Source organism: Thermobia domestica, chromosome 4 (genome assembly GCF_964235325.1).
Source record: "Thermobia domestica chromosome 4, izTheDome1.hap1.1, whole genome shotgun sequence".
NCBI lineage: Eukaryota > Metazoa > Arthropoda > Insecta > Zygentoma > Lepismatidae > Thermobia > Thermobia domestica.
Genome location: NC_137457.1, coordinates 246,129,367 through 246,156,591, shown reverse-complemented (window position 1 = coordinate 246,156,591; position 27,225 = coordinate 246,129,367). Strand labels below are relative to the sequence as shown.

At 35.0% G+C, this 27,225-nt stretch overlaps 1 protein-coding gene across 1 annotated transcript in view; it reads left to right on the top strand.

The window, feature by feature from the left end:
• Window positions 1–750: 750 nt before the first annotated feature.
• Window positions 751–27,225, top strand: part of LOC145683954 (uncharacterized) — a 434,748-nt gene continuing 408,273 nt past the window's right edge. The window contains exon 1 of the mRNA XM_081755670.1: window positions 751–1,115. The gene's annotated coding sequence lies outside the window, so the exon portion shown is untranslated. The remainder of the gene's footprint in view (window positions 1,116–27,225) is intronic.

Here is a 27,225-nt window from a genome sequence, read left to right as displayed (position 1 = left end):
TTAGGAGTGTATTATTATTATATAAATTGTAATTTAGTTGTCGTCGTCGTGGTGCTGAAATCATCACATGACGCCGCATATTCATATACTTCAGTCAGGTATGCCCGGCCACATTGAACAGCTCTAATGTAGACTAATGTTCTAAACATTTAGTGAAATTGAATAAGTCTATATAGCAGAGAACAGTGTTGGCATCCGAATTTTAAATTCTCTAAAGTTAAGGGGTAAAGGTTAGTAATAAAAGTTAAAAGTGAGGAGGGAAAAGATAATTGTTGATGACAAAAATATCTTCTTTCCAGTTCCAGATAGTAAGAAGTGATTTCATAAAAAAGAAAAACAAGAAGAGAGAAAAGAAAGTGAAGGTGCTAGCAAAGAAACGGTAAAGTGAGTTTAGATGTGGAATACTGTAAGTGATTTGCACTTGTCCTGCTTTTTTTTTTTTTTCCTTTCTCCCTTGATGGTCCAGCAACGCAGCATCACAACACTTTTAGAGTTCTTTCTCTGTTCGATCATCATCTCTTCTTCTCCCTTGTTTCCCTCCTCATCCTATTTTTTTCATCTCTCGATCGCTCTCTCTTCTCGATTTTGCGAGTTGCGCAGCGCGCCTGTCCTTTCGCCCTATGTCTGCGCCAGGGCATATCGATCCTTTACAGGCACACATACAACAAACACAAATTCTCTCAAAACCCCCTCTCCCCCACACTCGCACACATACTCACACACACACTCACCGACCAGAACAGCTCCTAGCAAAAGAGAAACTGACAAAACCTAGACCAGTGCGTTGGTTGGTGCGTGCAGACGTAGTGTATCCTGTTTAATATAGTCGCACGCAGTGCGTTCAATCAGTTCTTCAGTTCGCTGATGAACGAATTGCTTTCTTCTAAATTTCGTCTATATGGGTGTTTCAATGATTTTTGTATGATTCGGTAGTGAATCCGGAGAAATAAAGATAAAGAAAAAATATCTTACAGGTATATCTTTTTGGTTTCCGTCTTAAGTAAAACAAAGAAGAACCGGAACTTTATGCGGAACTGTTTACTCCCTCTCGCAAAGATATTTGCGTATCGAAGAGCGTGTGTTGAATGTCGTTCTCTTAAGGAAGAAATTAGTGGGTAAGTTGTACTTTTTGTTTCGTAATTTGCTTTATTATTCGTTACGTTATTTTCTTGACTTTGAATTAGTTATTGTAATGTAATTACGCTCTCAAATTCATGTTATCGTCAAAGTTACTGTGCATCACTCCCGTTGAAATTAGTAGAGGTCAGGGTGATGACAATATCTTCCAATAAAAACATAAAACTTTATCTGTAAAATTTGCAAACTCAAAAGCACAATGTAATTGTATCATTAGACGGTTGGGATTTAAAAACTGAACGCTATAACTATTCTAAAAGTGTAAGTCCTTAATGGTTCACTATGTTATGTTCGAATAGTAATAATGCTGAAATAGAGATTTATGCTAATTCTCCGTTCTAGTTTTAAAGTGTTTTGCGAGAGGTACAACAATGAAATCCAATAAATCAAACATAAAAGAGTTTTAATAGAGTTTAACTTAGAATGTAAATTTATGTGTCTGTTAGTGAATTCTCTTATGCACTGGGAAAGCCTAGCACAAACGGATTTCTTTGACACATACCTGGTAGATTCTGATGATGATGAATATTCAGTTCCGTGTATTTGATTATTATTCAAACTGCAACCCTGATATAGTCTTGATTGGTGGTGGATTATTATCTCAGAGACGAAGTACTGATCGCTAGAAATCTTTTACTACTCCTGCAACGATTATGCCGAACACCTTCCGTTTCGGTGGTGTTAAACTTTAAATGAATACTGTTTAAGTCTAAGTTTAGTAAACGAAGAATATAGAACTCAAGTTATGTCCATGACGACAACGAACATAGATGTTGCGTTGTTTATTTTCTGGATACCACTAAACTGAACTCCCTTTAAAATTACCTAATATTTTATATCAGGATCTTTGCAGAGGTTGATAATCAGAAAGCTCCTGGACGTGACGTAAAGCTACGTGCAGTAATAAAACTATTTCGAATTCAGATTCCAGAAGTTCCAGAACAAATTTCGGAATTTATTAAGTAAAAAAGATGTCTGTGCCAGCTTTTCGTAATGAGTTCTAATTATGTAAGTGAAGCTGTCTCCAGCGCATAAGACGAGTTCACAGATATGATCGTATTACAAGAGTTTACATTATGATTCAATTTTTTATATACAATTGTTTACAAATAAAGTTAGTTTTGTATTTTCTGATGTTTCCTAAACTTATACCACTAAAATTAATAATTAGATTTAACTCGAAATAAAATGTAAGATTAAGACTACCAAAATAAATGTAAATTTGATTAAATCAAATACGAAATTAATTATATTTTTAAGCAACATTAAAGAAAAGGAGGAGGTTCACCAATGTATATATGTGTATGTTCACGCATAACTTTAATGTAGGTGCATCGATTTTGGTTATATTTATATTTGAAAAGTATACTTCCCCGGTGGTACCATATAAATTTTATCTAGACACAATTACAGTTTCAGTGCCAAACCATGAAACACTTCAATGGCTGTACTGTAGAAACTGTAATTAATCGACTTAATCCGTGTGTATGTTCACATATAACTTCAAGACAGGTGCGTCAATTTTAATAATTCAGCTTTTGTTTGCAAAAGTATACTTCTCCGGCGATTGCTTGTATATTTCGTGAGAATCTCATGTTTAAAGTCAGTTATTATAGAGTGTTTGTTTTAAAACATTTCTTGTTAGACTGTTCGAATTTAATAATTGAATATATTTGTTTGATTTGATTTGATTTTGAGCTTAGTATCCCTTTCAGCAGCGAGGCTACATGAGACGTTTACCTACAGATTAATGTGGAATTCGAATCGTAATAGCTGCAGCCGGGAAGGAACCTGGAACTCCCACACCGAAGATGAGTACTCTAACCGTAGCCACGAAGGGGCATTTGTAAACTTTTACTGTTACTATTCAAAACAGTTTCTAAAAGTACGGCTCTATAATAATTCAGTATATTAATTCCCAATTTTAATTTAAAAGTCACCTAATAACCTCTTGCAAAGTTCCTGGTCCATACATATAATTATAAAGAAGGGGTAACCTCTAATTCAGTCAGACTCTTTTTTAATGATTTTTTTTTACAGAAAATTAAGAAAGTATTGACAGAGATATTTAATGCACCTAACACAGCCAGAAAGAATATTATAAAATAATTTTATAACGTTTGGAAAAAAGGGAGCCGAGAGTTCAGTGACACAATCTTACATCTGGTGCAAACAATCTCTGTTGGGGCCACTTGAATCGGTTTGCTGTCACCACTTATTTAGTGGCTAGCGCTCGTGCCTTTGTTCCATTTAGTCCCTGGTTCAATTCCTGATGGGAAAACCTTGGAATTGGAACGTTTTATGGTACTTTTATCCCACGTTAAACTTCAATTCTACCTCTCATAATAACGTTAGAGCTGAAAAGAGACCAACCAACTTTAACAGGTTGTATTACAAAGTCTTGTCAGTGGATTTCCTTTAAGTTTTCCTGCTTCAAGCTATTGTGAATTATTATGTTCTTCAATTGTATACTAAAGGCCCGGTGGCTCAATGGTAGAGCGTTCACCTCCGGTGCTTGGGGTCCCTGGTTCGATCCGAGCTCGCGCTGTGTGGATTTTGTGGTGGACAAACACGGTGCTCGTGTGTTTTCTCGGGGTTCTCCCGTTTCCTCCCACTTTCTTCATTCCACCATTTCATTCATTTCTCATCATCACCGTCTCCTTTAGCCTAACCGGTATAAACGTGGGACGTAAAACTTAAAATTTTCATTTCATTTTCAATTGTATATTATTATTTTTATTCGTCTCGTTCAACATTCATTGACGTTTCTCTAAGTATTTTTTTCACTTCTGACTGAAAAGTCTTCCACATATACTGTCGTCTACATTTCAAACTATATATCGAACAATATGTTAAAATATTTTTGAGATGATCAGGCCCAGATGATCAGAGACCAGAAGATCAGGCCCTTGAAACAGAAAAAGCAGGCAAATAGGTACCTATAATTTGGAAAGTAGGCAATATAATAGGCACTAAAATTAAACTAAAAATAGAGAACATAAACATTGAATGACTTAAGCCGTCAATAGCGTTCAAATTATCTATGAATATCCTGATCATTCTTTGTAGAGAACACTTTTTCTTAAAATGCATGAAATGTGTTCCATATACATCTAATAAGTAAGCTGTTTTATAACACTTCTTCACTTCATACAGAAGTTCAGTTCAAAATATTTCACAACTTCACACACATCAGTCCAAAGAAAGGACTTATAAGTGGCTTTCGAACAAGTAATTATCAAATACATTTTAATTTAACATATCCCGATAATCTATCACAACTAAATAATAATTAATTGCGGCGTGTTGTGCTGTATGGTTGCGAAACATGATCGTTTACTTTGAGGGGTAAATGCAGACTGAAAGAATATAAGAATATAATCCTGAAGCGAATATTCGGACCCAAGAGAGACGAGGAACGGGAAATTCATAACAGGAACTGCATAATTTAAGTCTATATCGTTTACGAAAGATTATTAGAGTAATCAAATCTAAGAGATTCCGGTGGGCAGGTGATATGCCCAGAATGGAAGAAAATATAAACTTTTTCAAAATTTTAACTGGAAACCCAATTGGAAAAAGACCATTTAGAAAACCTAGACGCAGATGGAAAGATGGATCTTACAGAAGTATTAGTACAAAAGTTAAATTGCATACACTAATGTATTTTTTAAAGTTGTCAATTGCTTTTAAATTATGTCTACTTTTCACATATTTTTCAAAAATTGTATAGATATTTTTCTATTTACAGGGATTCAACCATGATATATTAAAAGTCTGTAAGAACAAATGAATCAAATTCACTTGATACGTTTTCTATTCGAGCACTTTAGTTCGTCTTTTGTTAGTCCAAGTCCTGGTTCCACACAACAATTCGCTCCTGTTTGTCACAATGACATTCTCTCCATGTATCGGCCCCGAGCCAAAATTTGACATGAACTAAATTCATTTATATTATTTCTAAGGAGGCTGGTTTACCAATTATCCTGTCTGTCCGAGTGTCCGTTCCGTTCGGAAGACAAAAATCTCAAGAACTATGTGATTGATCATATTCAATTTTGACCAGGATGTGGAAGCTCAAAGGTTAGGAACCGAATTGAAATGATATTCAAACCGAAAATGCTAAGAAAATTAACCGTTTTCAATTTTATCGCTGATAACTATAGAACAAAAACGGTATTAGATAGCCAGAGTCCGTTTCCTGCAATCCATTAAGCGTCCCAAGAATACATTTTATCTCCATCCTTAACTCTCCACTAAAACCGGAAGTGACAGGAAACCACTACAACTTCTGGCTTGAATGCTGTTTTAAAAGAACAAAAGGTACTAAGAGAAGGAGAAGTTCTTTTTTTTTAAAAAAAAAAGAAAATATTCGTTTAAAGAATTGTGTAGGTCACATCTTCTCTTAAACCTCTATTCAAACCGGAAGTGATAGAAATAAATCACTTCCGGTTGTATTATTGATCGCTATAGAGTAAAGACCGTAATGGATAGCGAAAACCTGTTTCCCGCGATGAATTGTGGATCTAAACAATATATTAAATCTCTACTCTAATCTCCGTGTTAAAATCGGAAGTGGTAGAAATTTACTAACACTTCCGGTTTCAATATTAATTCAGAAAATATTACGCAATGCAAATCAAACTCCTTCAAGTGGTTTACACTTGACAGTGCTACTTTTTATTTCTTTGAATGGACGAAAAATCTCCGTAATTATCCATATCAAAACCTGACTTGAAGAAATGTAAACAATAGGCAATAATAAGAATTTCATTTTTCTTTTAAAACGATTAATCACAAGAACTATATATATTGCACTCATCCGATCTTGATCAAACTTGGTGTGACATTGGTCCTAGTTTGCTTAGTACGCATGTGGAGTCTGTTTCTGTGCATACCTTTGATTCTCGATTTATTGGCCATCAACTTTGAGGTTTAGACTTTTTTATAAAAGTTTCGATAAAAAATTTCCGTTTACAAAATCGATGTAAATTTCAGTATTTGCTATTTAAAACTAAATTTAGAACGGAAAACATGGAATCAACCTGTTAAGTGTCAAATAAATGAAGTGTATACTAAATTTAATTACTAAATTTAAGATTTACTAAATTTACTAAATTTAATAAGAATATATTTTCCTTTTTACCCGCAATCGGCAAACTCATTATAATTCATGTAACTTTGTATTTATTTTGTTTTCTGACGTAAAATAATGTTTCAAACTTACTAAATGTTTCCCTTTTTCGTAAACCAAATCGTCCTTCATTGGTTTTAGCACATCTTTATCGTAAGTCCACACTGCACTGACAACATGGCTTATCATTAATCGGTCGTTTCATTATTTACTTTCTCATGGCTCAAAATAGTTTGACACATTTGTTCTGTGTATTTTTTTTTATCTAAATAGAAATCAGATAATTGTTTTCAGATAATTGTTTTTGTTCTAAATAGTAATTAGATCATATTTTTCGGAAAAATATTTTTTTCGTTCTAGGTAGCAATTTCTGAAAAATGATATTTCTGTTATAAATAGCAGTTAGACAATTTTTTTCCCGAGAAAGTTACTTTTGTTCTAAATGGCAACTAGACAATTCTTTTCGAAAATATATTTTTATTTTAAATAGCAATTAGATATCTTTTCAGATAAATATTCTTCTGATCTAAATGGCAATCAGATAATTCTTTTCTAAGATTTTATTTTTGTTTTAAATAGCAGTTAGATCATTCTTTTCAGAAAAATGTATTTCTGTTTAAAATGGTAGTTAGATAATTCTTTTCGGAAAATGTATTTTTCTTTTAAATAGCAGTTATTTTATTCTTTTCATAATAGGTTCTCTTGTTTTAAATGGCAATTAGACAATTCTTTTCCCAAAATGTATTTTTTAAAATTGTAAACAGCAGTTAGTTAATTCCTTCCAGACAAATATGCTTCTGTTCTAAATGGCAATCAGATAATTGTTTTTGGAAAATGTACTTTTGTTTTTAGTAGCAATTAGGATTTTTCTTGAAAAAAAGATGTACTTTTGTTCTCAATGACAACTAGATACTTCTTTTCGAAATAATAAGTCCTTTTGTGAACTTTGATGGCCCATAAATAGAATTTTTTTTTTCAGTAGCGTACCAAGAACTGGGAATACCACTATGGTAAGTTAGAAGATTGAATGAATTGAAGGGTGTGCCCGAAAAAGTTGATAACTTATAGGAATCAAATTATTGTATAAAGGCACAGGCTTGAAGTTATAAATTACTACGTGTAAAATCGTGCCTTCTAACTACCAGCTCGAATTTCCCTTTCTCAAAATTTAGATTCAAATATTGGTTTAAATTGCTAATAATTATTGCGATGATTAAATTACAAGTAGTGTGTACGTTGCTCTTAAAATAATTCAAAGAACAATTGATACCATGAAAAGAATTCAAAGAATAATTGATACTATCAAAAGAATTCAAAGAATAATTGATACTATCAAAAGAATTCAAAGAACAATTGATGCTATTAAAAGAATTCAAAGAACAATTGGTGCTTCCAAAAGAATTCAAAGAAAAATTAATGCTATCAAAAGAATTCAAAGAAAAATTGATACCATCAAAAGAATTCAAAGAAAAATTGATACCATCAAAAGAAATCAAAGAACAATTGATACCATCAAAAGAAATTCAAAGAACAATTGATGCTATCAAAAGAATTTAAAGAACAATTGATGCTATCAAAAGAATTCAGAGAACAATTGATGCTATCAAAAGAATTCAGAGAACAATTGCTGCTATCAAAAGAATTCAAAGAACAATTGATACCATCAAAAGAATTCAAAGAACAATTGATAACATCAAAAGAAATTCAAAGAACAATTGATACCATCAAAAGAAATTCAAAGAACAATTGATACCATCAAAAGAATTCAAAGAGCAATTGATACCATCAAAAAAATTCCAAGAACATTTGATGCTATCAAAAGAATTCAAAGAACACTTGATGCTATCAAAAGAATTCAAAGAACAATTGATACCATCAAAAGAATTCAAAGAACAATTGATGCCATCAAAAGAAATTCAAAGAACAATTGATGCTATCAAAAGAACTCAAAGAACAATTGATACCATCAAAAGAATTCAAAGAACAATTGATACCATCTGCTACTCAAAGTTTCATATTTTTCTTATAAACTACAAAAATTAATAATAAACTTTCTTTAGCTTAATAAAAATAACTGTCAACTACAATAGATTTCCAACGAACGACAAACATTTTAACGCCATAAAAATAATTTCTCACGATTTTCTCGAGAACTACACATGAGGATTTACACTTGTATATATCCTTTTGTTCGGCTCAATGAGTTCTATCGATTGTTGTATGTGTCATATTTGGACATTTTCTTCGTGAAACGCTAATAATATTGTAGTAAATGAAATAAAATTTTCCAGTTTAAAGTCCCGCGATTATATCCGTTAGGCTAATGCAGACGGATGATTAAGGCAAGCGAATGATGATGGAAGAATCGGTGGAATGAAACTATGGGAGGAAACTGGAGTACCCCCAAGAAAACCCACGGACACGATGTTGTGCACCACAAACTTACTTGTCTGGGGGATCTAAACTGGGACCTCACGCACAAGGGGTATGCATCTACCACTAAACCACCGTGCTCCCCAATAATATTGTAGAGTATCCAGTACTTACTATCATATGGTTCCATGAATATGCGATTTCCTTTTGCTTTTAAATGTATACCAAACAGTTATGAGTTACATGTTCGATTTTGCCATCTTCCAGAAACTCACTTGCTTCTTAGAAACACACTTAATCATTAACTTATCTCGTGAATCAGAATCTGAAAATGAAATCATATTTCTACAGTAGAACTTAAAAATTAGAACATATTTCAAAGCATATACGAGAGTAAGTCAATAAATATTATTCTAATCGTCTATACATTGGTTGTGTGGGTTCCTGCTCTCACATGCCAATAGATGGCACTATTGTCTTTGCTAATGAGAGGTTTCAACGTTATCACTTCAATTCACTTTGTGCTGTTGCTAAAGTATACATGACTGCACCACTGTCCATTTCCACTACAGAAAAGCCGCGTTCCATGATCTGTTTTTCTTTAGTCTTTCTTTTTCTTCTTTCTTTCTTTTCTTTTTTCTTTCTTTTTCTTTTCTTTCGTTTCTTTCTTTTTTTTGTAGTCTGAAGGTATACTAGACATGGAAATCCACTGAAGACTTTCAGCACAATATAGGGACAATCAGTGGCGTATTTACGATTTTGTTTCGGGAGGGGCTTTGCTAACTTTCGGGGGGGGGCTTTGCCTGGAAATGTGAAAATTCTGCAAGATATTTCATTTACTTTACTATACTAAGTAAGATTTCGGGGGGGGGCTTAAGCCCGGAAGCCACCCCCTAAATACGCCACTGGGGACAATGCTTATCTTGGCGAAGTGTTTACCAGTGGATTGAAAAGTTCAAAGCGGTCGAGCAAGTGTGAAAGTCCAGAAAAAACCAGGCAGCTTTTGGTATACGTATGTTACAAAAGCTCACGTCAGCTCTTATGTTATATACGCCCATCTGTATGTGAGATCCAGACCACCTATATACAGTTCTTTCTGTCGTACGGAAAATATGTTTATTCGGAGCACTTATACAAGGAGTACGTATAAAACATGTTTACAAGGTGTACTTTTTCAGTTACACATTTACGGCAGGGTTGTGCGTTAAGACTAAAAACTACAACATTTACGCTTGTAACTTACGTCTTTCCGTATTCTACATACGTTTCTCTTCCTCAGTGTACATCTTATATATCATCGATGCTGAATTGAGACGACCAACTTCAACAAAGTACGAGTATTGAGAATTCGTTCAGGATCGCTGGTTTCTAAGAGTTCCTTTATTCTTTAGATTTCTAACAACATATCTCTCAATATATAGATTAAGTTATATAGCTCGTTAGATAAATTAAGAAACAAATAATCGTTTCAGTTAAAGAGAAATATTAAAATATTGTACATGAATTACAATTAGATCAAAATTGATTCTTGTCTTCTCAGCCACATCACAACACAGAGTATCTGTATAGTTGGAAGTGACTACCCTCAACCAGGGCCGGATTTAGCATTTTGGCGCCCCTAGGCCCAATGATTTTTTCCGCCCCCTAGTCTGGTTAAAGTTACTTTCCTAAAAACCTTTATTAAAAAATTATATCAGGCCTATATGTTAATTGCTTAAACACTACTCGACGATGCAATTTTATCATTGCAAGTTTTTTGAGGAATTTACTTGGTTCTGGGCTTAACAAAATACCGTTAATGTATCAACAAAAGATTGGTGAACGTTACCAACAATTATTTTTTCCAATGAACTTCAAAATCAGAATGCTTTATTAGCCTGATTTTTTTTAATCAATTCAAAAAATATGTTAAGTTATGGCTATTTATTTTTATTTCTAGATATTTTTTATTTTTTTCTCTCGGCCGTGCGCCCCCTGGGAGCTTGCGCCCATAGGCCCGGGCCTATCGGGCCTATTTGGAAATCCGGCCCTGCCCTCAACGGAATGAGTGCCAGTTGGATGGCAGCAAATCTTTTCGCTAGTTTCATTTTGTTTTAACGCAAGAACAATGTTCAGCATAATTTCGTCGGATTTATTTATTTCTTTTTTAAATAAAGGAGTAATATTAAAAGCTCGGAAGAAAATTTAGCAACAATTGTTAAGTAATAAACTAACATTTTAATTACTATGTTTCATCATTGTTGAAACACTTGATTTAATACATTAGCAGCAGCTTTCATATAATTCTGTCTCTTAATAATGAATGAAACATGATATCAAAGAGGTATTTGTGAACGGATTATCCTTGGTAAATGTATTTGCCTTCAAGCTAAGATTAAACGTACATCTCTTGAAATTGACTACGTTATTAGTATTGCCAACTCTACAAAATTATGAATAGATGAATGAATAATTGTAAAGATGAATATGTTCGTTTGCTCTCCGCTATGAAATGAAATGAAATGAAATGAAATCTTTGAGTTTTACGTCCCATGGTGTGCCGGGTAGGTTAAAGGAGACGGTGGTGATGAGAAATGAGTGAAATGGTGAAATGAAGAAAGTGGGAGGAAACGGGAGAACCCCGAGGAAACCCACGCACACGGTGTTTGTCCACCACAAAGTTCACTTGGCGGGAGCATGGTTTGAACCCGGAATCCCATGCACCAGAGGTGAACGCTTTACCACTGAGCCAGAAAACCCCCACTGTGTCTTCGTTTAAAATGAATATTTCAATGTAACTACCACTTGGTTTTGACCGAATGCTTATCATGGCACTAATATTGAAATTGTTATCTTAAGGGAGAAGGGGTCTTCCTAATGTCTACCAAAAATAAACTATCTCAAGAGCCGCTGAAGTTAGATGAAGCTCCGTATATAAATTCCTTATTAAAAATAAGTTGGCATGTATCCAAACCACTTCAAAAATTCTACTTCTAAAGAAGAAGGAGACAGTTTCTATATTTTAATTCCCAGTTTGTATTCATCAAGTGGCATAAATAAGGAAATAGTTTAATCATTGAAAACTGGTTTTTGAAATGAATTAGATGTCGGGCTTTTGTTTTTGACTAAAATGCGAATACTGAAAGGGGGGATAAAAGGGGTTTAAAATGTTTTACAATGAATAACGAGTGTAGCACTTGAATGATTGTTTAAAGCTAGTTTTGTAATTTGATTTCAATTCAAATATTTACCTTAATGGAGGAAAAAGGGGCTCAAATATACCTTTGAAATGTCTGCATAAACCTATTCTTTCCGTGCAAAGACCGGGCATTCCTGATTACACGCAAACAACTAAGAATTTCCTGCATATTGTTCATATTCTTTCTTTTCTCTACTGAACTAGTGACAACACTATGAGGTCAAGAGAGCGGAGCAACTCCGGTGGCATTGTGCGACCCCCAGACGTGTTGTGTTGTAGCTTAAGTCAGGTAATATAAAAGTATTGTTTTCGGTATACAAAAGAAAGCTGATAATAATAATACAAGGTGGCCCATAATTATGTATATGTTTGATTGACTGTTAATTCTGGACAAAAAGATTTGATATGGCAACACTGTGTAGCCTAAGAGTAGGGTAACGGCCACTGGACTTAGAACCGTTAGTGTATGCCAGATAGGATGACGGGACGGTGGGGCTGAAGGAACATTCTCGAACCGCTGGATCGAACGACGTAGGTCTGTGGAGTGGCCAGCTCGATCTCCCGATTTGGCATCATCATCTGACTTTTATTTATAGGGTGTTTTAAAATACAAAACCTATCAACATCATATATGTAAATTGACTGATCTACGGGAAGCTATTACAAAAGAGTTCCACAGAATACCCGTATGAGTCTGTCAAGCTTAGTGCTCTCAACGGGTCGGGTTGGGTTGAAGACCGACCCGACCCGACCCGTGACCCGACCCGACTGACGCGAACCATGATCCGACCTGATTGACCTGACCCGACAACCCGACCCGTTTGAGAGCACTAGTCAAGCTGCTTGTGACAACGTTGCTTTTCGTCTGCAGGCATATATTTATTTGGAGACGTTGCATTGGTGGACCATGGCATGCAGAACAGATATAAAAATTCTTATAAGGAAAGGTATGAGAGCAATGTATAAAATGTTATGTTCAAGTTATGTTGCTAGTTTCTTTACTGCAGTCTTTGAAACCCTGGGCCACCCTACATTAATAACTGTTCTCCAAAAATCTCCGTATGCACCGCCAACAAGTTAAAACTTGCGTCGTTACTGTACTGAACACGGAAGAAGTAATACTGCTACTGCATCCGATTTTTATATTCACTCCTATAAACAATAGTAATAATTGTAAAAGGCAGTAAAAAGACTATTTTGATGTGAATTAAGAAACGGAAGCACATATTCCTCCTCAGAGTTTATCCCTCTACTACAATCGTAAGTTACAGATCAAGTACATTCGGTTTCAGTACTAAATTCGCCTGATTTCAAAATCTACCTCAGATTCCCACTGTAAAACATAACTCACTGATTTGTAAACAAGAATTACGGCGTTAGGTAAATTTTCTTCCTCTATTTTGAAAAGATAAATGTTTTGCTGTTAAGGAGTTTACCTTACCATAACTTCTCTACATGATTACTCTGTCTGTCCATTCATCCGGAAGACAAAAGAATTTCAAGAAGCAGCCCCGCAACCAGAGGGAACTAGGGGGGCCAGGCCCCCCTAATCTTTTCGTGGCCCCTCCAGATCTTATTACAAAATACTATTATTAATACAGAAAACGCAATTTTGCTATTTGTAAGAGAATTTTTTAGTAAGTTGAACCCCCTAACATGTTCGTGCCCCCCCCCCAACCTCTATGGCTGGTTGCGGGCCTGTCAAGAGCTACTTTGATGGATCATCATTAATTTTGGCTAAGATGTAGACGGTTGAAGGTCAGGAATTAAGTTCATTTTGATGGACGTAGTAATCAAACCGGAAGTGGAGTAAAAACGATAACAGATAACGAGAAGCGGTTTTCAGTAATCGATTGAGTGTCCCAAGATTTATGTACCACAACCATCCTGATCTCTCTATTTATTCCGGAAGTGGTTGAAATCCATTATAATTTCCGATTTTAATGTTCATCTTTTATTGAGCATAAACGATAAAGGACAGTGAGAAGCGGTTTTCTGAAATCGGTTTAGTGGTCAAAATATATACACAGAATCTTCTGTCTTAACCATCTGTTCTACCGGAAGTGGCATAAGTCAACTAGTTCCGGCTTTAAAGTTGACTTCTATGGAGTAAAAAGAGTCATAGGTAGATAGCAAGAAGTTCTTTTCTGCAATGAATAAAACGTTCCAAGAACAGATTTCGTCTCCACCATTAACTCTCTACTAAAAGGGTACAAAGTGCCACTTACGGTGTCAGTATTGAATGCGAAATAGTTACACGTAATACTGCTACTTAGTTGGTGCTTAAGAGAGAGAGAGAGAGAGAAATGTACAACGACTCACCAAAGGTAGTCGTCAACCCTGGTTCGGCTAATAATATAAGTAAATCTTTAGTGGCAATAATTGTTTACACCTTAAAATATCTTCCGTAATTATATTCACTAGTATTATCACCTTTTATACTGAAATTACAAGTCCATGATAAGTATTAGATAATTTATTCGTTGATTCTCTTTTAACGTATATTCACACAAACTGTCTTGCAATCATACATGTTAATTATATATCTATCAACAACTACATAGCAACCAACTATACAATAATGTATATTTCTTACATATATTAAAACATTCTTCTTTTGTTATTTTTAAGTAACATTATATCAGGTTTAGTGCTTGTGTAGAAGCACTTTCTGCCCAAGATACAGGTAATTATCGACCGATACAAAGTATCTCGTTGTAAATGAAATGAAATCTTTAAGTTTTACGTCCCACGGTTATGCCGGTTAGGCTAAAGGAGACGGTGAGGATGAGAGATGAGTGAAATGGTGGAATGAAGAAAGTGGGAGGAAACGGGAGAACCCCGAGAAAACTCACGAGCACGGTGTTTGTCCACCACAAAGTCCACACAGCACGAGCTGGGATCGAACCAAGGTCCCCAAGCACTGGAGGTGAACGCTCTATCACTGAGCCACCGCGCCCCCGAGAGAGAGAGAGAGAGAGAGAGAGTAGTGCCTGAGGTGATTGTCTTAATTTTGAAAATGAAATGAAATGAAATCTTTGAGTTTTACGTCCCACGGTTATGCCGGTTAGGCTAAAGGAGACGGTGATGATGAGTAATGAATGAAATGGTGGAATGAAGAAAGTGGGAGGAAACGGGAGAACCCCGAGAAAACCCACGCACACGGTGTTTGTCCACCACAAAGTTCACTTGGCGGGGGCTGGGATCGAACCCGGGACCCCAAGCACCAGAGGTGAACGCTCTACCACTGAGCCACCGCGGCCCCTGTCTTAATTTTGAGAAGGCGATGTGACAGTAAAGTGTGTTAAGAGAGTATAGTGTTTGAATAGGACTGAAACCTGACACACAAGTAGCTGTTTGGCTGTTTGAATAAATTTGAGTATTAGGAAGTGGTGGACAACATCCTGTCTCAGGGTTTTCACACGTTCTCTCGTTTTCTCCCCCATTCTCATTCCGCCAATTATTTCATAACCACACTGTTTCGTTAATAATCCGTCCTCTTTAGCTTAAAGGGCATAAACATAGGGCGTAAAACTAAAACATTTCATTTTTCATTTGCAATTGAAGAAATATACTAGCAGAAGTACCCGGCTTCGCACGGGAAGAATAATTCTTTTCCAGAATATTGGGATTTGATTTGAATTTCAGCTTAGCGTCCCTTTCAGCAGCGAGCATAATGAGTCGTAGACCTACAGCTTAACGTGGAACCCGAACCACATGATCTTCCGCCAGAAAGCAAACCAGGGTCTCCGAATTCACAAGCGCGTGCGCTAACAGGCATAATATTTGGAAATAATAAACTGAGTAGAATAAATACCGATGAGCAACCCTGTCAATTAGAGCCAGCTAACGTTCATGTTCTTCACTAGACTTGGACTTATATTTTTCACTGGAACTGACACCAGAGCGTTTGGCGCCTTCGAAAATAATGGATTCGACACTAATCTCGGTATCTTTGAACATTTTATTATTATTTTTTTTTACCTCCTCCCACTTCCTCCTTTACATACTAATGCGGACTCAATTTATATGGCATCTGGAGTGTGACTATTCATCGCCTGAAAACTATCGATTTGATACTAATATTGGTCATTTTCGATTATTTTTATGTCACCTCTTTTCACCCCTAAAGGGAATTTTACAGTATGTATTTTCTTTTAGGTTGTAAGTCGCATGTATATGTCAGTTTGTTTTTAAAAATGAGCTTACATTACGAGTTTCATCTTCCTGACATGAGTAGTTCGTAAGATATTTTATTTTTGGTATATTCTACATTTTAAACCATCTGTTCTCCTTGAACCCCAATCCTCCTGACTTAGAATACGTTTTAAAACATTTTGTATAGCCTGCGATCTCTCCGAGACTCGGTCTCTTCGATACAGTCACTTAGAAGTGTTCCAAGCCAAAAGTGTGGATTTGAATATCGAACATACATTCATACAATATATAAAGTATATAACTTTTATGTGCTTATAAGGATTTTCTGTGTTATTTAGTTTATAAAAGGTGTTTTTTAAAAACTTTTTATTGTCCAAAATCTTTAACCTATTGCATAGCGCGGATGTTTTTCGTAACCAATTTACCGCGTTATGTAAAGTATTTCTGTAGATTGTATATATAGCACGTATATGTGTAAAAGAAGGCATAAAATTTAATGAACCGACTCAAGAGATAGCAAGCTGGAAGAAATGAGCTTTTGCTCTTACCATATGACACCATAAATAGAGGTTAAAATTTTACAAAAGTATTCTTTCGAGAACATGTTTTAATTCTGAGAAGAGAAGGAAAGAAGCCACGTTCTTTGAAGATGAATTAAAAATTCCTTGAATTCTTAAACTTTTAATGTAAAACTGCTTGTTTCACGACTGCCGTAATAGTTAAAAAGGACATTAGGATGTGCTTCCAGAAATAGACTCGGAAACATTTTTTTTCGTAAGTTAACAGTGTAGTAATAAACGTAACAAGATTTGTACGAAAGACAGATTTTTAAAATCCTTTTTTCTTCCTGTTTCATTAAACACTTATTTTTATGCTTATGAGGCTCTGAAGATTTGAACAGCATACAAAGAGGGATGAAATGAATAACTATTAATAGCCTGCATAACTTAAGAATTGTTGTACATTTTTTAAAACTGCAGAAGCAACAAATACTAATTTAGGAGGAGTTAATTACCTACACTAACTTTCGCACTCAAATACATTTTCGGAATTCCTTGAGCTTCTTGTTGTTTTACTGTTTGTTTGGAATTTTAGTCCTTTTCAATATCCAGACTATATGAGACCAGTAATCCATATATTACTGTTATGTGTTTAATGCTTTCTCATCCGGAATTAAACTCGGGACCACTTGTATTAAAGGCCTCGAGCATAAAAACATTATTGGTTGGTTTCTAGTTTAAGTAACTTTAAGAGGTCCCATCACGGTGAAATTAAAATACCGCTAATTTTACAGTAATTATGTGATATCTTCAAATAGATAAAAGATAATCGAAAAGTGGAACAAGACTTCCCTAGACAATATTATTTTACATGAGATACCGTTATCACCACTCACTTACCTGCTTTCGATTTCCAGCCATTTAGAAAATCGGGATTTATTTTCGCGTTTCTAAATGGCTGCAAACGGAAAGCTACTAGAGTGAGTCGTGATAACGGTACCTCATGCAAAATAATATCGTCTACTGCGCTCTTGTTCCACATTCCGATTATCTTTTATCTATTTGAAGATATCCAATAATTACTGTAAAATTAGCGGTATTTTAATTTCGCAGTGATTAGGCTTCTTAAGCACCGAACCTATATGGAGACTGAATCTACAACTTAATGTAACCCCCGTGAGCTGCCACTGGGAATTGAACCCGGGTCTCCCGCGCACAAGGCGTGCTTGTAAACTGCATAAACAAAAGAAAGTTCATAAAATAAATATAGTGTGCACTCGATGTGTCATTTGTTTCTGTGTAGCTGAATTATTGTTATATGTGTCATTGGTTCACGTGGTCTTAAATTCGATTCTGAATGGAAGTAGGACCACTCTTAAATTTCATTTAAAATCAGACAATATTACTATGAAAGACCTTTGTCACTTTTGTGATTCTCAGCCCCCAACTGGGGTTATCAGCACTTTTGCCAACTCTGTTTCTATGAAAATAGCCAAATAATATTAGTAACAAGGAACAATAGTTATAAGGTTAAAATCTCCTTGTTTCTTCGATGCATTTTCCATCATTTTAAATTTAAAAACTTGTACAACGTCTGTGGAAAAATATCGCTAGCAAAATTGGCAGTTTGTATGACCGCTCACCATAGGAGGTTTGGCGGGTATTTCAAAGCTGAAAAAAATAACAATTGAAAGAAGAAACTTTTTAAAAAGTTAAGTTTTTTCACGGCCCCTCAAAACACTTGTACTTCCCTCGATATTGGCTGGAATTGCCTCACTTGTGGGTGGCTCTAGATAGGCACATAATTTTCAGTATTTATCCAGCATCATGAGGAGGTACGGCGATTGAGAGATTCTGAGAGTAACTCTGAATAGCGAAAAACTGGCCATAATGCTAACAATATATCATCCAAGAAAATCATCTGGATATTGATGTCAAAGAATACTAGGTAAGGGTGCACATTGGCAGAAACATGATAAAGAGGAATTAAGCGTGTTATGAAGATGATATTGGAATATCTACAGATAATGTTACTACGTATTAGCTGCTGTGGTTTAATGATGTTTCCAAAGAGAGAATTTGAGATGAGGAGCTTTGGACCAAGAACTACTAATCTTTGCAAGAAGATACTAATTGGTACAAACGGGGTTTGTACTGAGTATATTGATTTAATATGGAATGGAAAGTATATTTTTATATGTAAAGCAAGAAGTTCTAACTGACTGACTAAAGAATCCCCAGGATAAACCGCTTAAATTAGAGACGGGAACTTTAGACTATTAGGTTCTACTAAGGAAGTATTTTTTGAAAATTCGACGGGTAAGGGGGAAAGAGGGGTGGAATTTATTATCTTAATATGTCCACATTTCGGAACCTCTGAAGCTTAAAGCCATGAAATTTGGTATACGGACTTCTCATTTAAAATAATTAGACATGTATTTCAGCGTGTTTTAATATCTGACATAGATGGGAAGAATGAAGGATGAGAAGGAAGAAAGGGGTGGGAATTACAATTATAAAAATAGATGTCCGTATTTCGGAATCTCTTAAGGTTAGAGACAGGAAATTAGGTATTTGAACTTTTAATTGAAAATAATTAAACATGTATTTAATAGTTTAAAAACATTTTCCCTAGAAGAGAAGAAAACGGCAGGAAGATAAAAGGGTGGCGTTGTGTTCATATTTCGAAATTCGTAAAGGTTAGAGACATAAAATGTGATATTTAAAGTTTCATTTATAATATTTTTTAAAGACATATTTCAGTACTTTTTGATATTTTCCTTAGATGGGGAGAAAAAAGGAACCGGGGTTGCAATTGATGAAACAAAATGGCCACATCTCGAAATATCTTATGATTAGAGCCACGAAAATTGGTAATTTAGGCTTTTAATTTAAATGAAATGAAATCTTTCAGTTTAACGTCCCACGTTTATGCCGGTTAGGCTAAAGGAGACTATGATGATGAGGAATGAAATGGTGGAATGAAAGAAGCGGGAGAACCCCGAGAAAACCCACGAGCACGGTGTTTGTCCACCACAAAGTCCACGCGGCGCGAGCTGGGATCGAACCTGGAACCCCAAGCACGAGAGGTGAACGCTCTACCACTGAGCTACCGCGCCCCTACTTTTAATAAGTGCGTGAAACTACAGGGTAAAGCTATAGCAAAGTTCCAAACTACGGGAAGTTGGTACTCAAACTTGAAGTAGTAGATCTACAAGGTGTAACTATTGATTTCAATAGATTAGAAAGATTAAAGATAGAACCTGTTCCTAGGATACTGTATCCATATCAAAAAGCCATTACCCCGCTATGCCTTACTGATTTTGTTCTGTGACGATAAAGGTTGAAATCGAAAGTCGTTGATTTAAACCATTTTCGGATGAAATAGATAGTTAAGGGAGGAAATAGAACCTATCCTTAGGAAACTGAATCGATTGCAACAAAACTGCATCTTTATACCTCTTATCATATTTGCTCTATGAAAATCAGTATTGAAACAAAAAGTAATACACTGTAAAATAATGAGGTGTTGAAACAACACAAAATGACTACCACTTTAGCTTGTTACTTGTGTGTTAATTCAGCACCAAGCACACCGCCTGCCGAGCATATCAGAAATAACTCGGTACTACCTGAGAGAATTTGCATTAGTGTTTATCGTTTAATAAGAGCAAAGCTTTGCAAAATATTTTGGCACTTATGCCAAGTAACGAATAATGTTCTGTGTTTTCTGTGAGGCTTGTTTGGAATATAAGATTACAAGAATTAGTATTCATTCAAATAATGTATATTTGACAATGTAGTACAATATGTTTAGTGAGTAAGGGTTATTTTTCTGCTGGTGGAGCCACATTTCAACTCCATTCTTTATCTCTTCCTCGTCCTGGAAATGTCCAGCAAGATGTCAACTGATAATGTTCCCATGAAGAGAACAAATGCTTCGTGAATATCCACCGGACACGTACCATGTGTTTGGATAAAACATATGACGGACGCACTTCATATTTGGCGGGATTCTGAATAGGTGCAGTCATTGTAAATACATGTACTCTAAATAGGCTCCACGTACTCGTAAAGAGCCGCGAGAGAGAAGTGGAATGCTGACAGTGAAAACCAGTATAACGATCTGACACACAAAAACATTGCAACCTTCTTTACGGATATGCCACACAATACCAAGTTACTTTGTATATGTTTTTGTAACAAAATTGAAATAAAATGCCTTATTTTAGTTTAACATACCAAAATTGAACCCAGGACCACGTGCACCAAAGGCACATGGGTCCTTATACTAGCGTTCTTTTTTATTCTTTTTTTTTTTAATGAAAAAGTAGCCTAGTATCGCTGCGGAACTGAAGCTATTTGAGTATCAAATAACGAAATGTAGTTATTGTTTTGAAAGATTTAAATAATTGGGGTTAGAGTTACAACAAATTCAACAGGTAAAATTGGGACATCTAACTAAATGAATGTTAAAGATTATTTTGAAATAAATTGATAATTTCACAGCAAAACAGTACTAGAAGCTGAAAAATGCGAAAGAAAGCAGTGTGTCTCAACTCACAATAGTTACTACAGAATGGTTAACGCCAGTGTATTCCTGGTAAAATTTCAGTGCTATTTCATATGCTACATGACCCACTTTATCTTTTGTACTGTGCATCGAAGTTCAAGATAGCCACTTTCAATATGGCGGCTATGATATTCATTACATAATAGGAGATCTTATGCATCTACTACTAAATATTTAGATTCATTTTTGTGGCCATTCACGCGCGGAACGAATGACTCCTTAGCTTTCTCTGTTGTTGAGCCCTACGGTCTGTCATATTTCTTCCTGTTCTCCTGCTTTTCTATGTTACCCTCAGCCGTTATAAATTTGCATATGTACATATTTTCACACTCTCTTTCATACCTGATACATGTTGTTCTTCAACTCGCGTGCCCCATTCGGATCCTTCCCTAGTCAGTCACATACCGATCGTGTCTGAACTGGAACTCAAGCGGCATGGGGAATGTCACTATTCCTCTCAGCAATCACAAAAACTACGGATTGATACTAATGTCACTCGTTTTCGACTATTTTTACATATTACTCTCTTCCCACGTCCTAACGGTATCTTACTCTCACAATATTTCTTCCAGATTATAAGTCATATACAGTATTTGTCCAATTGTTTCGTAGTTTATAGCTTTACATACCGAGATTTATCTTCCTAACATGAGAATCTCTTGTTATTATTCTATTTTCGGGATATATTTTGAACCATCTTTTCCTTTGAACCCCGCTCTTCTCTGCTTAGGATACGCTTCAAACATTCTAAATAATCTAAAGTTTCTTCCAGACTTCAATACAATTACTTCGAACTCTGCCAAGCCAATATTGTGGATTTGTGTATCAGGCAAACAAACATTCATTTTTATATATAAGACCAGTAGCAATCCCGAAATTGCACAGGAAGAATAATGTTTTTGCAAATTATTTGAAAAATAAAGGACTGACTATAATAACTAACGATGAACAACACCTTCGGGTTTCCCGTTGTTAATTTCCGGGCCAGCTAACATGCATGTACTTGACTAAACTTGGGCTTAAATGTCATTGAAACAGTTGGCAATCAGTTTACCAACCACAAAAACAATTAATTTGTCGCTAATCTCGATCATTTGATGTATTTTGTACCCCTTCTGACTAGAGATGCAAAAAAGCCGGCTTTTTTGAATCGATAGTTTTTTTCACATAAAAAGCCGGCTTTTTTGGAAAAAAACCGAGAATTTTGGAAATTTTGGCTTTTTTCATTTTCATGATTTTTCTATCCAAATAGCTTTCTTATAGTATATTCTATAGTTAGATAAGATTTCCACGACCTGAATGCCATATTTAGCTCTGTAATTCACCATCAAGATGGATGGAGCACATATTTTACGAATTAAAGCTAACATGAAGAATGTAGTATTTGAGGGCAATTTTACAGGTTATTTAACTTTATTTTAACTTTTGAGTTATCGACATTTTTTTCCTTCTCTAGATCATTTTAGTTTGTCATCCGTGTTTCATTTCTAAGAGCTTAGTACTCCAGCTTCTAGCACGAAAGTTAAACTTACGTTTTTCTATATATCCGTCAAAGCATACGTTTTTCAATATGTCCGTCAAACCGTATTTCCACATTTCTGTTATACTGTAGTTGTGCAATGATTTAGCAATAATTTTCCAGATACAACCTTGAATACCAATTTATACAAATAATCAATAGCGGATTTAGAAAAGTACTTTGGGAGGGGTTTCTCTGATTGTTTCGTTTTCTAAAAAGTCCTAATTTTATTTGGGAGTAGCTTGAAGTTTATGAGTACAGGCATAACTAATATTTCGTTTCGTTTATATGTTTAGCAATAATCTTCCGGATACAACCTTGAATATCATTTTATACTGAGAATCAGTGGCGAATTTAAAAAAGTGTTTTGGGAGGGGTTTTCTTACTACTAATGTTTAGTTTTTCTAAACATTCGTAATTTTTATTTGACGGGAGCTTAAAGTTTATGAGTAAAGGCATAACTAACAGATATTTCGTTCGTTTTAGACATTCCACAACTTTGGAGAACAGGCTTCAGTCCGAAAGACCGATCCTCTAACCTTCGCAAAACCGTCACTGCTGGTAATTAGTAATAATAACGATTTAAAAACAATAAGAAAGGAAGTCGGCCAACTCCTACACTCCTAGTCGGCCAGTACACGCACTATTTCTACATTCTCAGATGGAATAAAGGAAGGCTTTGTCAGAATGGTCGAATGCTGGGTTGAATCCCGGACTTCCCGATAGAAGCGCAAAAGCCAACCACTCAGTCACGTTTGTTGAGCAGTTGTATTTAGCTTAACTTAAATATATTCCGTAGTCTTTTTTTTTTTTTGTTCCGTAATGATATGTTGAATCCCTCTTGTTAAAAATTCAGAAAACTTGAGGACTGGGTAAACCGTGATGGTGGTCAAGGGCGCCCATGTTGTGGTTTCCAAGGAGGGGCAAGTATAAGCGACGTTTCAAAAATAGTTTCAAATTTTGCTGTAACTAATGTAAAAATCCTATTGGATTTTCAATATTCTGAAGTACATTTTCCTCTAGGGGGGCAAGCGCCCCCTTAACCCCCCTGATGGGCGCCCTTGATTGTGGTTATAAAAAACTTGACTGTAGAATTTCAAGAATATACAGAACCATGTGCAGCCTTTAATTGTATCATACAAATCTAAGTATTTCTCTTATGTTTTATTTTATTTTGTTTCAAAAAGAGGGTATGGAATATTTTGAAGTAAAAATACTACATACAATTTTGCTAGTTATTTGTGTATTTTTTGAAAGAAGTTTTTGCTCTTAGGGTTGGCTCGTTTACACCAGCTGTTTTTTTTTTTAAAAATAACTGGTTTAAACTAAAAAAATTAAAAGAACAAAAATGCGAATCGTGTGAACTTCATGGTGACGTTTCACATGTCAAACCATCTGCATTAGTCTTATTTCCTTTTCACCTTTTAATCAAGGTGTCCCATGTTCAATTCTCGGTCGAACCACAACCCATGTGTAAACTAAGTACTCTTTCGGATGTCACTTTAAGCGAAAGTCTTCTCCTTGATAACCTCGGTATTACGTAAGGATGTTAAGCCTAAACATACAAAACGAAACCAAATTATATATTTCTGCATGCCTGTTGTTTTATAAAGAAGCGAAGGTTGCTTAAATATATTGATTAAAATTGGTAAAATTTATCGATTGCCTATTTAGCTTCCAACATTAGCTTGGATTGGACTTTCAATGATACCTACATACTAAATTTGTAATTTAATACCTCAGTTTTAGAAAAATAAACACACTGCTGAACAAGACTGCACTTATTTAATATAAAAACACATTTACACGTGACGTTTCGATCTTCTATCCAAGATCCTCATCAGACGTACACTCACGTCTGATGAGGATCTTGGATAGAAGATCGAAACGTCACGTGTAAATGTGTTTTTATATTAAATAAGTGCAGTCTTGTTCAGCAGTGTGTTTATTTTTCTGATTTTATTCGTAAGACGTTGCCTATGATTGTGTGTCACTCAGTTTTAGCGTACTGATTATAATACGTTGACCTTTAAATTTTACATGCAAATTAAATTTTACAGGATTTTCCCGTTATTGTTTTACATTTAAAAGAATGACGGGATTTTCCCGATGGCTAGGGCGGGAGTTTCTCAATTTAAGAAATTTACTGACCGGACTTCTTTAAGCTTATGGGACCTCTTCCAGCATAAACCCGTTGTTGAATAATAACACCAAGGCGAAACAAACTTATTTCTGTGAATATGTAATATAAATACATAAAACAAAATATCTAAATCAAAAAACCTGGTTTAAACCCCAAAAAAGCCTGGTTTAAACTGCCCCCCCAAAACGGGTTTTTGGCATTTTTAGAAACAACCATGGTTCTTGCCAACTCTGCTTACTTTTGTATATAGGAGGTTAAAATGTGTTTATTATATACATTGGCTAATCCTTTGGAATTGATAATGTAAAAATGTTGAAGTAAAATTGTTTAAAATATCTTTTCGAAATTCATGGTTTACTTTCGAGGTTTTATATTATTATCGGCATCAACCACTAATTAAATGACTTTCTGTGTTATAGAGAAGCGAAACAAAGTCTGCTTTATCGATTTAAAGCAGAATTTTGAAAAAAGCCCAAAATTTCCCAAGCAAAAAAGCAAAGCAGAAAAAACCGAGTTTTTTTCCAAAAAAGCCGGTTTTTATCCGAGCCCTTGCATCTCTACTTCTGACCCTTCTCTTCACACCAATAGAGCTTGACTTTATACGGCATCGATAAGTCATTATTCATCTGAGCGACCCCTCCTACCCCCCCCCCCCCCAAAAAAAAACGTGGATTTGAAACTAATAACAGTCTTTTTGATTATTTTTACACATCATTCCTTCCCAGAACCTAGAGGATGTCTCAACCCTACAATATATATATATATATATATATAGTTTTAAGTCATATATGTATATCCCAGGGGTGTAGCAAGCAGGTTTATCTAAGAGAGGCCTGTCGTTTGTAAGAGGAGCCAGCTATAATGTACAAAGCCAAAAAAGAAAAAAAAAATCTGTTAGAGTTAGTGAATTTGAGGCCTGAAAAAAAGGAAAATTTTGGTTTCTGTCCAGAAAATTAAAAACACTTTTTTTTTTTTTTGCTTTTGTTCTTTTTCCCCATAAATATATTTACCAGGTACTTTTTATTATGCTTAACCAAGAACTACTCCCCCGGACCAAACGTTATACCTTTGTGCATAACTACTTCAATTTAAGCCCTTGTGCACAGAACGTATCTACTTAAGACTGATTTTCTTTGAAATTTGACTTAATTTCTTTAAGATTGTTTAACAAAAATATTTATTTATTATTCGTGACTAAAGATATCACAAGTATTTTAACAGCTATATCTCACTTCCTGTTTTACACAAAGTACACTAAAAAAAATTAAATTCAAACTGAAAAACAGAACAAAAATTTTGTGTTTTACCAAATTTTCCATCTGATAAAAAATATTTTTAAAACACCAATTAGGCCTACAGCACATAAAAAATACAATGTACTTACAAATCAGTTTAGTATCATTGTATGGCAGTATTTATAGTACCTTGTTAAAACTTTTGTCTTAAAACTGTCAAATATAAATCACAGTAAATTGTGTAATCTGCTGAAAAAAAAAAAGTATTTTTCAATGTCCATTTGTCTATTATGTGGTTTATATTGACACAAATCTAAAGAAGAATTACACACACAAAATATTATAAATGGTGTGGAATAATATAGTTTATTGTCTAAAACTTTTCTATCCGATTTGGACACGATCCGCACAGGAGCACTACATCAATCGATTGCAGCAGATGTGGTAGGAAGCTGTGCATTTTGGTCATTCCTTACACGGAAGAGATTTCGTGCTATTTTTCGATCGGTAAATAATATACCGCAAATTATTAATTATATATCAACTTTGTTATTTGTAAAGGACTGAAACGAGATAATCTTACGATGATGTTTTAAAAGCTGGTCATTTGGAGTTCCAGGAAATCATTTGGCTGGGCCTAGCTCCGATTGGCCCCTCTTGACTACACCCCTGGTATATCCACTTTAAAAAAAAAAAAAAAAAAAAGCTAATATGCTTAGTTAAATCGGGTGCACCGACATTGCGCAAATTTTCCCACGCTTATCTGTTGACACAGATAAAGCCTTAATGAGCAGGCAACAAAATTGGAAATTGCGAAAAAAATCTTGTGCAACGTTGCCATCATTACCATAAGTATATCGACTAATAAAAACAGTCACCAAAATGCAAGTCGTTTTAACAAAAAAAAAAAAAAAAAAAAAAATACAAAGTAATGGATAACAATAGCATTTTCAGTCATCTATATTATATGTGTGCAATGGCGTCGTTAGAGAGGGTGACTGGGGAATGTGTCCCAGTCATTCATTTTCCGTATCATATCTAACTGTAAGATTAAAACTGTAAGAATATAGTTATTGAAAGCAAATAGTTTTGAAATACTGTAAGGAAAACAAACATATATAAAATAAACAATATATATAAATATTTCTAGAAGTTCTCTTGAAATATCGTGAACAGACGTTCGACCAATCAGAAATAAAGATTTGTCTATATCTTCCAGTTTTGGCCAATCAGAAACAAGCACTTGTATACATATTTCAGGTGTGTCTACCACAT